At 44.6% G+C, this 13,254-nt stretch overlaps 1 protein-coding gene across 1 annotated transcript in view; it reads right to left on the bottom strand.

Annotated features, from left to right (window-relative positions):
• The window catches only part of LOC110336040 (24-hydroxycholesterol 7-alpha-hydroxylase), a 71,530-nt gene that overhangs the window by 37,511 nt on the left and 20,765 nt on the right, over positions 1-13,254 (bottom strand).

Raw genomic sequence — 13,254 nt, 5'->3', positions numbered from 1 at the left:
AGACCATTTTGGTTAAACCTCTCAGAAATGGCTGTGTTTGCACCCTTACTCTTGGGATTTCTGTGCTCATCTGTGGTGTGTTAGTCCAGTCCTGTGGCTCTAAATTTAGAAAGCCCACTTGGGAGAATTCCAAGGTAATCACCGGAAGGGCTGGAGCCCAACAGAGACTGAGACCACTCCAGAGAGCCCAGGGAAGGAGTTAAGGGGCGAACTCGGGCAAAATTTAGAAACCATCTGTTTAACTCTTGGCATAAATGCAATCAAATCAAACCTTAGGATATTTGAAACCAAATAAAATAAAGGATGGTTATCATACCCAGAAAGTAAAAATGAAAGGAAGAAAGAAATAAAAACAGAAGTTTTTAGTGTATCTATTTAGTTATTACAAAAACGTTATAATTACATGAAGAGTGTAAGCTATATTTGTTAAGTATAAATGGTAGATTTAAAAGTTGTTATTTCAGTTACTAACACACTACAGATGTGCTATGTATCTTCTGAGATAAGTCTGTGCCCTGCCCAAATTTATATCACATTTTATAAAATACTCATTTTTTTTTCAAACATTTTGACATACATAACCATCCCTGGGTAGACGTGTGAAGAGCTATCTACATGCCAACACCCACACTGTATACACTGATAAATGGCTTATTTCTGGGAGTTGAAAGGGTGCCACCCTATGCCTTAGTTACTTTTTATTTCTGATATAATGCCATGATTGCAGTGACTTATAGAAGGAAGGCTTTACCTAGGAGCTGTGATTCCTGAAGGCTACAGTTCATGATAGCAGAACAAGGATGTGCATCACAAGACAGCTGAGAGCTCACATCTGGATCCAGAAGTGAAAGGCAAAGAAATGTCATGAAGCTTTTGAAACCTTAAAGTCCACTGCCAGTGATACACATCCTCCAACAAGACCACACCTCCTAATCCTTCCCAAATAGTTCCACCAACCAAGGACCGAATATTCAAACACAGGAGCCTATGGGCACTGTGCTATTTCAAACCACCACACACTACAAATTAACTGAGGTGAACTGAGGCTATTGGGTCAGGTGAACAATTAAAATTCATATTAAGGAAACTAGGTCCAAGAACTTGCTGGACACACCAGACCACGGAAAGGATACAACTCTCTCACCTAGACCTCATTAAGTGCTGGCACATAGAACCACGCACGCTTGGCCCCACCCTCTTGTCATGTGACCACCCATAACAAGGACAATAGTTAGAGAACTCCCAACCGCCTCCAAGGCTTTTTCAGCTTAGCTCTACCCTCACTGTTCAGACAGCCCACCCTTCTGTTTGCCTGTCTAAACCAGCAGGTGACCCATCTGTCTGCCCATCCCTCCACCTGGAACTGGTTCTGATAGCTCCAAGGTTGAATCCAACCGTGCAGTTTCACGTCCAGCCCGAGAGAGCTGCAGTAGCCTGACCCATAAGAGCAGCTACTTCCCAACAGTTCTGTTCAGTTCACATGTCATCTTAGCAATACAGACTCGAGCTAGATTTCTATCAGCTTCCGAGCTTCTCCAGACTTACAAAACGCCTTGTGTTCTGTGGTGGGCATTCTGAAACCTATACATGAATATAAATAAATATGTGTATAGATATCTACAGATACAGACGATATAGACGATGGTGTGGAATATAATGTGCACTCTGAGAGTATTATTAGTAATTAAGACTGGCGTTAAAGTGAATCCTGCTCATCTAAGCCAAGATTACCAAGGAAGGAGGGAATGTCTGGAAAATTGCTACCACGAAATTGGTATGCCCTATAATCTATTGTTAGTCAACTATTCTGGCATTGAGCAAAGACACAAACACGATTATGTGTATCTGACATTGAACACTCGCAACATATCTATGTTATATGTAGCCTTACCAGATGCTACAGGAGCTGAAGCAACATTCATAATAGATTGGCTACTTAACACCAAAAATATATTATGGCGCTTCATATACTCCAATACTCCCATCTCAGACAAGTTAATGTGTCCAACTGTGGGACAGGCTTTTCCATCAAAGATGGCCAGGGTGCACAAAGGCGAGTCTTCTATAACCCTCTTCCATCTAGTGAAACTCCCATGTATATACTTTTTTTTTTTTTTTTTTTTTTTTGCTTAAACCCCAGACAACAAGATAGTCCTGAAACTTCACTCTGTAGCACACCCTTGCCCTTCCTGATGATTGCAAATTAATCAATTTCATCAGACCGTGAGGTCAAGCTCCCAAAAATGGAGTGAGCCATGGGTCCCCTCCCTGCATTAGAATACAACCTAAGGGACCTTACCAACCACGTGTGCTTGCTCTCCCAGTTTGGGTCATTACGCATCCATCCTTTTGCAAAAGTAAAGACCTTCTGGAACAACTCTGATACTGTTTATACTTCTGTATGTGCGGCATCATAAGTATTCTGATATTCTCTTCCAACAAAGGGAGGCATGTTATCGGTATCACAAGAGCCTTTAAGGCTAACAAGAAGCCACACACGTGCTAATACCACACAGTATTCCAAAGAAGAGCACTGAGTCAAAAATGACAAAAGCCATAGCCTTAAAGGATCTCGGACACAAGAGCACAAGACAATTTATGAGGATATAAATAACTATAATACAAGTCTCAGAGCAGACAATTCAGGCGTCAGAGGAATTCATCTCCTATCGCTTGTGGCTGGAATTCATATAAGCCTAAAAGGGTGGGTAGGAGTCACCCAGCCAGAAAGAAAAGAAACAGATTCTAAAATAAATCATGAAACTCTAATTTCTTGGACTTAAGAAGAAACATGAGTCAGCCAGACACCAAAAGAGGACTTTGGGACAATTCCACTGCTTTCTTTCTTCTTTTCTTTTTTTCTTTTTTAAATATATTTCAAGTCCCTTTCCTCCCCCAAACAGATACACGTACATATATAACAAATATGTAGAAGAAATGTTTCTTTAGTCCTAATGTTAGGTAGCTAAACAGACAGACAGACAGATGTCAGCCATCTCAGAGTACATTAACCTCCTGTACCAGGGAAACATCACATTTTCCCTCCTTAAATTTGAAAACATCCTGTGAAAAGGTGGGCTTTCGAGAGGCCTAGTGAAGAAAATCTAATGCCTATTGGAAAAAAAAAAAAAGGATCTGGGTGGAGACATGCCACTGTGATCCATCTCAAAGACTAGAACTTGACATACCATTGTTCCTTTTACTCAGAGCTCTTTTAACACCTGTCAAACACCTGGCCAGGACACCATGTCTCAAAAACAAAACAAAACAAAAACAACAACAATAAATGCTTCACTGGAAGACAAGCCAATGGAATGGGAGGAATAATTATCGCTTAAGGAGAACTAACCTTTGCTCCCCCGAGCCTTCCCCAGGGGAAATCACATCCAGCACCTTGTTGCTGAGTGTGCCCAGGAATACTTTCCCCCTTCTTTCTATCTTTTTCTCAGAGACTGGCCCAAATCCTCAGCACACTTCCCTTGACACTGAGCTTCCTCAACTCTTGCTTTCAACTCCCTGCAGCTTTCACAGCCCCCCTCATCTGCCTAGAGCTCCTGCCAACCAGAGCCCGGGATACAGGACATAATCCCTTCCTCATAACCCATCTTCCTCCTCTCAGCTGTTGCCATGGCTTCTATAAAGCTTGCCTGCTGGGCTCCTCTCAAACTAATAAAAGATGTTCCTCAATGTCCTTTCTGATTCTGTCTTTAAATTCCTTTTATCAGTTTCCCCCAAAGGGAACCCCGGTTGTACACTGGAATAACTGTCTGTAAGAACCTAACTAATAACTTTGGAAAAGAGCCTGTGTTTCTGCGTTTCGGCAGAAGGTGGGGAAAATGGTGGAGTGCGCTGAGTCATCCAATTTGAAGAGAGGATCAGAAAGTGGGTTGTGAGGTGAGGTAGGGCAGTGGGGTATCCCCCTGTTCCAGGCTCTCTGTCTTCGAGGGTAAGTGTCACTGTACTGTCAAGAGAAGGGGAAGGAAGTTAAAGCTCCCATTCTGACACAGCCCACACTTTCCTCCTCCTCCTCCTCCTCCTCCTCCTTCTTCTTTTTTTGGTTTTTCGAGGCAGGGTTTCTCTGTGTAACCCTGGCTGTCCTGGAACTCACTCTGTAGACCAGACTGGCCTCGAACTCAGAAATCTGTCTGCCTCTGCCTCCGGAGTGCTGGGATTACATGTTCCTTCTTGACTTTCGAAATCCTGGGCTCTCACTTCTGTTTGCTCCCCTACACAGAGGCAAACATTCCATATTCATAGGCCATCTTGCTTAAGACAGTTGAAGTTGAAATGTGTGCATTAACATCAGTGTCCATGAAGAACAGCGGCTGGCAATAAAATCACGTGACATAACCTCTGAAAAGCAGGAGCTGGTGTCACAACACCTGGCAGTGATTCCTACAAAAGCTGAGCCTAGAGATCTTGTTCCTAAGTTTTAATTTCCCTTTAAAAAGAAAAAGTCTAGTGAATAAAATGTTAGTATTTTACACTTAATTCTCCATGTTAATGAATGTATATGGTGTGTGTGTGTGTGTGTGTGTGTGTGTGTGTGAATGTTATTGTTTTCATTTGGACTTTTAATCTGGAATGAACCATAATCCAGAAACGGAGGACATAGGCTTTTGATCCAGGTTGTGAAGAATCGTGGCCATAAAAAGCTTAGGTCCAAGTATGGTGGTATACATCTTTAATCCCAGGAGAAAGAAGCAAGCAGATGTCTGAGTTCAAGGTCAGTCTAGGAAAGAGAAAGTCCCAAGTAGCAAAAATCTTAGATCTAGGCCTGGTGGCATATGACTTTAAATCCAGAATTCAGGATACAGAGCCACACAGATCTCTGAGTTCAAGGTCAATCTATAGAGTAAGTTCCAGGACAGCCAGGCTAGGCAGTGAAATGGTATGCTGGTGATAATGCAGTAGACCATGGGGGCCATGGTCCAGTCCCAGCAAGCAGCAGAACTTTGCAGTTTCAGGCGTGTGGCTCTGGCTTTAGAGTAAGAATAGAAGGGACTACTGGGACAACTGATGCTGGTTAGCTGGAGCTAAGAAATTAGCTGTGATTAAGAGACCAGTATCATTGAGGTGAAATCTTCTGGGAAGTGTTTTTTTGAGAGCACAAAGAAGCTCTGTTCCAGAGATATCCAGAGATACCTCATGGCTGCAATTGGACTTGATAATGTGTAAGAGTCACCCAGGTGGTACTAGTTTGAAGGCGTGAAGGAGTCACAGAGAGCGGCTGAGGCTTGGCACATTGAGAGGCCATGGAAGGGCATTGGTGAAGGTGCAGCCTCATTTGCAGTAGACAGCCCAGGACTAAAAGGGTCACGCAAAGGCTATGAGGCTTGGCACCATGAAGAGAGCCTATGAGAGGCTACTGGTGAAATGTAGTTGCAGTGGAAGACTCCAGCAGATTGGAGATACTAGATTCATGGAATGGTCAACAAGAACAGCAGCAGCAGTGGAGTGGAGTCAGCCAGAGTGTAGAGTGCTTACAGAGGGCAGAGCTGTAGAAGTGACCCAAGTCCTTTGGAGGATCCCAGAAGATCATATGTGGATCCCAGACATTGGAACAAGAAACTATAAAGCTGAAGTTGCCTTGGATACCCCAAGATGTTTGAGATACCAGAGCCATGGGCTATCTGTTGAGACAAACTGCTAACAGTGATTGGAACCAGCCCAACAGGAAGAAGTTGTTGCAGTCAACAAAGATGAAGGGGGTTGTAGATCTGAAGCATGCTTTGACATCGTCATGGAGATGCAGAGTTTGGAGTTTGCCCAGCTGGTTTCCTATTTTGCTTTGGTCCACTATGACATTTTAGAATGGTAATATGTACCCTGTGATGTTGGAAGTATATGATCTGCCTTTTGATTTTGATTTTTTTTTTTAAGGGATTTCAGTTAGGAGATTGTATGAATCTCAGAGGAGACCTTGAACTGTTTGGACTTTCAAACTGTTGAGACTGTTATAGACTATGGGACTTCTGAAGTGGAACAAAATGTTTTAGCATTATGCTATGGCTAAGTATGGCCCCCATAGACTCATGTGTTTGAACACACCTATGGGGCCAGGGAGTGGAGTGTGGTGGTTTGAATATGTTTTGCCCACAGGAAGTGGCACTATTAGGAGGTGTAGCTTTGTTAGAGGAAGTGTGTCACTGTGGGGGTGGGCTTTGAGGTCTCTTACATATGAGTAAGTCTGGCCAGAGTCAGTCTTCTCCTGTTTGCCTTGGGATCAAGACATAGAACTCTCAGCTCCTCCTGCACCATGCCTGCCTGGATGCTGCCATGCTTCCCGCCATGATAATAATGGACTGAACCTCTGAACCTGTAAGTCAGCCCCAATTAAATGTTGTCCTTTATAAGAGTTGCCTTGGCCATCGTGTCTCTTCCCAGCAGTGGGAACCCTAACTAAGACAGCCCAATATCATGGATGTCTGCATGGCTGGATTCCCAGGCTGGAGTTCTCAGGCTGTGTGTTCCAAAATGGCACCATTTTAGCCTTAGGGCTAAGAAGGAGAAAACGATAAAATTATATATTTGGGTTGGGAAAAATGCAATTTAGGGTAGGCCAATGAAACCTCTTGCGTTTGTAAATAGTTAGATACAGTGTTCAGGGCTGGTGACTGAGAAACACTGTTGCAATAAATATCTGTGTAACTTATTGTGGCTGAGGCCCAACCCAGCTTATACAGGCCAGGCTAGCAAAGGAAAATGAGCCCTGTGAAAGATTTCCTGTATGATATGCATTAGCCTCTAAATCCCCATATTAGATTCAGGTTATCAAATTTCAAGTAGGAATGGAGACTTTTTTAATAAACTAAGTCTCCTCTGACCATAACTCCACTGGCGTAATCTTGGCTCTGTTACTTGACTTTTTTCTTCATTATTTGGGGCAATTTGTCACATAAAGAATCAAAAAGATCCATTCCAATCATAACTCTGGTCATCAGCCATAGAGCTCTGGCTAGCTGGGGAAGAGTAATGAGTAAGATTATGATGTCAGCTGAAGAGGCATGATGGCATATTTCAAGAATGCTGTAATTGGCCGGCAGGAGCATAGGGAGAGAATCCGAGTTAGCATGCAAGTGATGCTGGGCCACCAAATGGAGTTAGTGCAAATGTTGGGATGTATTAAAACAGGAGCGTTGAGCTAATGAAGCCAGGGAGAGCAGCAGCATTGTCACCTACAGTGTCAGCCTGGGGCTGGGCTTCATTTGGATGTTGCCAGTTTGCAGACATGTTTATTATCCGAGTCAAGGGCCATCCTACAGTGTCAGTACGCTCCACTGAGATCGCTGCTCCATCCAAATGCAATGGAGCCCAGAAGAAAAACAAAACACACAGACATAAAAATATTATTAGCTGTGGGTAAGATATCTCTTGTTTTCAAACTCACAAGTCTCATGACTAACTGGATGGCTCTACCTCTGATTCTAAACCAAGAGACTTTTTTTCTTTTGTTTTAAGATTTCTTTTTAGTCTTATGCGTGTGTATGGGTGTGTGCTCATGAACTGCAGGTACTCACAGAGTCCAGAAGAGGGCACTGCACACCCTGGAGTAGAAGTTAAAAGGAACTTGTGGTTCACCTGATGTGGTACTGCGAATGATACTCTCGACTTCTGTAAGAGCAGGGAGGGCTTGTAACCACTGAGATTTCTCTCCAGCCCTCAAGTGGGCATTTCTGCATGCACGGCTTATGACTTGTACTTCAAGGAAAAGAAATCAGTCCTGCCTAGGTGTATTTGTGTTAATGAATCCTATTCCTTGTAAATCAACCGGGGACAGGGGGAAAATAGACTCAACAAGTTATCCTTGGTAATAAATAAATATGTAAACACTAATGCATATATGCATGCAATAACAGTTGAAGAAAAGAAGTCAGGAATTTGAAGGAGAGTGAGGAAGGGGTATGGGAGGGCTTGGAGGGGGGAAAAGGTTGTAATTAAATTAGAATCATAAAATTAAACAATAAACCTCATTGTGGAATAACACATAGTAAGATTATAGGTAGAAAAAGAAGGTCCTGTGAATGCATGGATCCACGGTTATAAAATGAAGCGAATATATAAAAATGTTGATGAAATAAAACATAAGGAGTGTGTAGGGGGAAAAAAATCTAACTCTAGTAATTTATATCTGCCCGCTGTCTGCTTGTTGTTAAGACTGAGCAAGCACTGCTGATGGGCAAATTCCCAGCGAGGAACTCCTAAATGATGAAAGAAAATGGCTTCTAACACAGCGCACACAGAACCTAAGGATTAAAAGCACAGGTTGGTTTAGGTGGCCTGCCAAGGAACGGGCGCGCACCTGCTGAATTGACTAGGCATCTGAGGACCAGCGTTACTTCACTGTTATCTAGAGAGGACAAAGCAATGTGAGGTGAACAGATGGATCAGGAAGCATCTAAAAGCATCTAAACATGCATGTATGTCAGTGTTCCACCAGGATGTGGAAAGTAGACCCCAGTGGCGGGCAAGTGTGATGCTACTCAAACAAACCCGTGGTACAGCCTCTGCTCCCAGCACTTGGAAGGAGTCCTGCAAATCAGAGGTGAGCCTAGGCTAGCCTGGGACACACGGAAAACCTTATCTCAAAAACAAAGCACAACAAAAATGTACGTTTAAAAGAATAAATAATAACTAATACATAATTTAATATATAGTTTAACTTAAAGCCAAGAGATAAGTAATTTAATTTTATTTTTCAGTTCTGTAGGCAAAGCAATGTACACCCTTCTGAGAATAGATGAAACTTCATAGGAGATAGATATTTGGGGGAAACTTCACTGAAACAGAGAATCTGCGGCTGGAGAGACTGCTCAGTGGTTAAGAGCACTGACTGCTCTTCCAGAGGTCCTGAGTTCAGTTCTCAGCAACCACATGGTGGCTCACAACCATCTGTAATTGGATCTGATGCCCTCTACTGGTGTTGTCAGTGAAAGGATGCTCATATACATTAAATAAATAAATTTTAAAAAAAGAAAAGAAACAGAGAATCCAAGTCTCATTGAACTATCACTTTGTGGATTCTTTAACTAAATAAAGAAAATAACGATAAAGGGAATGAACATTTGTTTCTGGCCAGCACTTAGAGACTTCAGGTAATCGTTGCATTATGGTTTAAAATTGCCAGCTGTGGGAGGGAGAGACCCATCTAAGCTAAGAGAGCTTGCTGTGCAAGCACGAGGATTGAAGTTTGGATTTCAGAACCATAGTAAGCCAGGTGTCCGGCAAATGCCTGTCACGCTAGCACCAAAATAGGTGGAGATGGGGGATGCTGGGGAGCTGCAGGCTTCCAGGCTAGCTGAGAGAATACAAGCTCCAAGCTCTGCCAGATCCTGCCACAGTGAACACGTGGAGCTAGTCGGAGAACACCTGACACCCTCCTTCGGCCTCTGCAGTGTTCTCTGTACCACTACTAGTGCAGTGTGTGCGTTTCCTCATCGCACGCGCACACGCACACGGACACATACTTACACATGAATTAAAAAATTAAGCAGAAAAGGGGGAAGAAAAAGCTAATGATATGAAGGAAAGGAGACTACGATTTTTTTGATTTGCTTGCCACCAATTTCGGATTTCACAGGCTGAAGTTCCCAGGGACACAATGTCATTTAGTGTCCTCTGCCAGTGTCACCGCGTACTTGGCATTAGTGGGTGCACTGGGCTTGCCAGACAGTCTGTGGCCTGGCTGGGAGCACAGTTTCTGGCTATGCCTTCCCAGCACAGCACGTCCAGCCCTTCTGGAAACACCATGACATTTTAACAAATTTGTTAAGACCAAAACAAACAAACAAACAGCCTAGATGTGCAGGAGTGAGCTCCCGCTGGAAACCCTACTGACATATACAGAGACAAGCAGAGGCAGAGATTTGGAGAAGGAAGAGGGGCCAGGTGCTGGGAAATGAAGGGCGTCACAGGACGGAAAGGAGCATGGGTCCGCCCCAGCACCAGAAAAGGCAGAGAGGAAAAGGACGGGACAGGATGCATCTCCCCAGAGTGTCTGCTGTGACCTGCCACCAGTGCGCTCTTCAGATTAGAAATTTCTAGAAAGGACTCGGGAGCAGATGGCCAAGTAAAATGAACGAGGCAAGTTCTTGTGGTAAGGAAAAAAAGGGGGGTTGGGGGCAGGGTGTATGCTTCTCAGGGGGGAAGAGAAAGGTCCCAGCAGAGATGGACAGAGCCTTCGAATTCCTCTCTCTACATACTGAATCCATTTCCTACACATTCTGCTGTGGAATAGATGACAAGACCTTTTTAGCATAACTGCAGAACCTGGGGGCGCACGGTGTGGTCACCCCCGCTGGCTCTTCCTCTAGATTCCTACCTGCCTAAACCCCTTCAAATCCTTGCTCAATTCCATCTTGTCAATATGGCCAAACCTGATGGCCCAATCAACACACCTTCCCATCCTGGCACTGGTGGCTGTCCACATTCAACTCTGTCGTCTTTTTTTGTACGGAACTTGACACCTGCTAATAGTCTTGATTTATTTATGTGCTACGTTGATCCTCGTCTTTCCTCCCAGAAAACAGACAAGAAGCATACAATCACTGTCCGTATCTTCCACACTTCTAAAGCAGAAAAGGAGGGATCTTAGTTCTGAGGGGCGCTAGGAGAAACATCTTTAAAGATTCACCCTTGCAGCCACCAGAGGCAGTAGACAGTAGATGGGACAAACAGCAGGTACATTACAGGGATGACACGCAAACTCTAGGGAGCCAGGTGTCCGTGGTGGCTTTGACGAGATCTGTATTCCTATACAAGCAAAGGCCATGCATTTGTACAGGGCTGTACTCACACTCAAGAAAACTCCAGAAGCACGCTAAGCTCCCTGCTGGGGCTGCCCATGAGGCTCTGCACAAGCAGAGGGCAGGAGCAAAGCCGGCGGGATGCTGAAAGCACTGGACATGCACACAGAGGCTCATAGACAGATTCACAGTATAAGTAAAGAAACCAATAAACTCACCGAGCTGACTTCAGGGAGCACACACGGCAAGTACTGTTATATCAGGCTCTGAAAGCACACCAGCCAACTTCTCACAACACATCTCTTCCTGGGGGCTGGAGAGATGGCTCTGTGGTTCAGAGCTGCTGCTCCTGCTCTTGCAAAGGACCCAAGGTCAGCTCCCAGGTCCCACATCAGATGGCTCACAACTGCCTCTAACTCCAGCTGCAGGAGATGTGACTCCCATCTGTGGGCACCTGATCTTGCACGCTTATACTCACATGCAGATACATGAATAGTCATATATTTAAAAGTAAAAATAAGCTTTAAAATATAAAATATCTTTCTAGATATATCCATTTATCATCTAGCTAATTATAGGTGTAACAGCCTATCCTCTAGCCATCTATCCAACCATGTCTTACTGGTTCTGTTTTTCCGAAGAGTACTTGATAATACGCAACACTCTAATAGTCTTCCTTTGCCATCTTCCTTTGAATAGATTTATGGATATATTCCTCAATATCATGGCCTTGTGGCCTCCCCCACATCTAAATTTCTGAGCCATTACTACAACTTAGCCATAGATGGTTCTGGTACTATTTTATTTATTCAGAGATCCCTGAGCTACCGCCATATACATATATTTTTTTTAAGTTTTACATTTTTATGAGTTGTTTTCCACTCTACAGTAATGACTTAAAATGGAAGTCAGTGAAGCTATTACCACGAAACCCAGTTTGAAGGAATGATTTCCTGTTAAGAGAGAATAACAAGCTTTGAGAATACGTCCATGTACAGAAGGAACAAAGGGTTCAGCTGTGTCTAAGAGCTCCAAATTCAAACCCTGTGGACACTCAAGATTAGTGTCATACTCCAGTTGTGACCTCTAGGTCTCTTAGGCTCTCCATACTATCCGTACCACTCTCATTCTGGCCTTGTACTCTCCAAAGGCCAGGACTCTAGAAAACTTGAAGTCCAAAGATTCCAGTAAATGTGGACAGAGTGTGTGAGTCAGAGTGTTTGCTGTTTGTTTGTCTGTAGAGGTATGCCCACCTGCAGACAGACGCCCACCTGCAGACACACGCCCACCTGCAGACAGACGCCCACCTGCAGACACACGCCCACCTGCAGACACAAGCTAACCTGTAGATACACACTCACCTGCAGACACATGCTCACCTACTGACACAAGCTAACCTGCAGACACACTCCCACCTGTAGACACACCCCCACCTGCAGACACAAGCTCACCTGCAGACACACATTCACCTGCAGACACATGCTCATCTGCAGACACACTCCCACCTGCAGACACATGCCCATCTACAGACAGATGCTCACCTGCAGACACATGCCCACCTGTAGACACAAGTTCACCTGCAAACACACACACACCTGCAGACACATGCTCACCTGCAGACACAAGCTCACTTGCAGACACACACCCACCTGCAGACACACTCCCACCCGCAGACACATGCTCACCTACAGACACACGCCCACCTGTAGACACAAGCTCACCACAAGACACGCTCTCACCTGTAGACACATGCCCACCTGCAGACTCATGCTCATATACAGACACATGCTCACCTGTAGATCCAAGCTCACCTGCAGATACATGCTTACCTGCAGACACACTCCCACCCGCAGACACATGCTCACCTGCAGACACAAGCTCACCTGCAGACACATGCTTACCTGCAGACACACTCCCACCTGTAGACACACGCCCACCCGCAGACACATGCTCACCTACAGACACACGCCCACCTGCAGACACACTCCCACCAGCAGACACACGCTCACCTGCAGACACACGCCTACCTGCAGACACATGCTCACCACAAGACACGCTCTCACCTGTAGACACATGCCCACCTGCAGACTCATGCTCATATACAGACACATGCTCACCTGTAGACCCAAGCTCACCTGCAGACCCATGCTCACCTGCAGACACAAGCTCACCTGCAGACATATGCTCACCTGTAGAGGCCTCCTCAGCTGCAGATGCATGCCCACCTGCAGACATGCACTTTTGCATATCTCTCATCAGCTCTGCAGACCTGAAGCTCTGTGTCAGCCAATGGCCTTTTCTCATATTCACCAGAGTGTTTCTGGAATCCCAACTGTGAGCGTTGCTAGTTCTCAATGATTCTAATGCTCACATCTCCACATGATCAAAGCATAGCACTGCTGGGTTCGCCTTCCAGGCTGGCATGACCAGGGTAGTGCTTAGGTACCCTGTCAAGTTTGTTTGGTTTGGATAAAAACTCCAAACAAAATATTTTCAAAATGATATTTTT

This window comes from Mus pahari, chromosome 18 (genome assembly GCF_900095145.1).
Source record: "Mus pahari chromosome 18, PAHARI_EIJ_v1.1, whole genome shotgun sequence".
NCBI lineage: Eukaryota > Metazoa > Chordata > Mammalia > Rodentia > Muridae > Mus > Mus pahari.
This window is presented reverse-complemented; position numbering and strand designations above follow the sequence as displayed.